The sequence below is a fragment of the Odocoileus virginianus genome, chromosome 2, assembly GCF_023699985.2.
Source record: "Odocoileus virginianus isolate 20LAN1187 ecotype Illinois chromosome 2, Ovbor_1.2, whole genome shotgun sequence".
Classification (NCBI taxonomy): domain Eukaryota; kingdom Metazoa; phylum Chordata; class Mammalia; order Artiodactyla; family Cervidae; genus Odocoileus; species Odocoileus virginianus.
The window spans coordinates 79,591,780-79,593,428 of NC_069675.1; positions in this window are offsets into that span (position 1 = coordinate 79,591,780).

The following is a 1,649-nucleotide window of genomic DNA, read 5'->3' on the forward strand; positions in this document are numbered from 1 at the left end:
ATCCCTGGGTCAGGAAGGTCCCCCAGAGAAGAAAATGACAACCCACTCCAGTGTTCTGCCTGGAGAATTCAATGGACATAGGAGCCTGGCAGACTACAGTTCATGGGCTCACAAAGACTTGGACACCACTGAAGTGACTTAGCATACAGCACTTCATGCATTCTACTCCTGGCTTTAAAAGCAGGCCACTCAACCATGCTTCAAGCTGTGGCTGGGACGCAGAAAACAGCTTGACAGCAAACTGGTTCAGGCAATTGCCAGCAGCCACTCCTGGACTATCCTGAGTGTGGCCCACTGCACTACTCTCTGGCCACGGAATCCCAGCTGCAAACACCGACCTTGGATTCAAGAGTTTTGGGACCCTCAGTTACACTAAACTGTTCAGTCTTTAGTTTCCAGATTTGATCTGACATCTCACCCAGTCCTTAGCTCCCAGTGCTCTAGTCCCCAGCATCTCCTTCAGTCTAGGGATGAGGCCCCAGCCATTTCTCCCAACCACACCCACGGCCTCATCTCGACCAGCTGGCCCACCCAGTTGGCTGACTTCCCCTCCATCTGTTTTTGTCCTCCTTCTCTGTTAGGCAAGGAATATTTGAACAACCCTCACTGTAGATCCCAACTTGGTTAACTTTTGCTGAAAGCAAAAGTTAATATTATATACCTTCCAGAATCAGTGTAATTGAAAAGGCTTCTCACGTGCTAAATGGAGCTGCTGCTTCATTTTGATATTATCATATAGGACTGAGTCATTTATATGCTGTCTTTTCTTCGCCACTCTCAAAAATGTAATTTCTTTTACTGTACTTTCTATAGCATCTCTCTACGTTTTTGAGGTGAGTACCATTCCCCTCAACTATTTTTGGATCCTTTCTGCTCTGAGGAGCTAAAATTTTTTCTTTCTCATTTATGAATCAATGGATTTTATATATCCTTGCTTTAGCAATTTAGAAACTTCCTATCTTCCTTTTCTCCAAATTTTGAACAAAATATGACTTGCTTTAAATGGAGAAAAAAATGCTAAAGGTACTTTTTATATTTATCCTCTATTCCTCACTATAGCTTCAATTAATACGGGTCATTTTCTAACAGTTAATTCTCTGTAGAAACCAAAATGAGTTTTGAAGAGATAGTGAATGGGTTAGATTAAATGGCAAGTATAGCTGGTCAGACTGGGATTTTAACTTTCTCATTTCAGAACCTTGAATAGTCTTTCTGAAGTATTGTGCTGACAGTCCTGTGGTGGGTGGGTTGGTGGGATAACCATTAGATATTTAGCTGACAACTGCCCACTTTAGAAGATACAGTAGGATGATAATTCCTTAGAGGTGACTTACTTTACTTTCTTAATGCTAACAACCACCACCACCACCAACAAAAAACAAAAGTGGAAAACATATCTCTGGTAAAAATCAGCTTCCTCTTACTTAAGTTTTCAACTATATAAAAAATCACATTAGCTAGCCTATATTTGTGTTTATCTAAATTTTTACTGAGTAAACTTTAAATAGAAACTATTAATCAGGAAACAAGAAAATGAAATGATAAAAATAATTTACAGCCACACAGACTCTGCCGAAACATGGTCTGTTCCTTATTGCTAGAGCCGTGTCCATTCAGTCAACAGGAAGCTACCAAATATATTCTAAGTG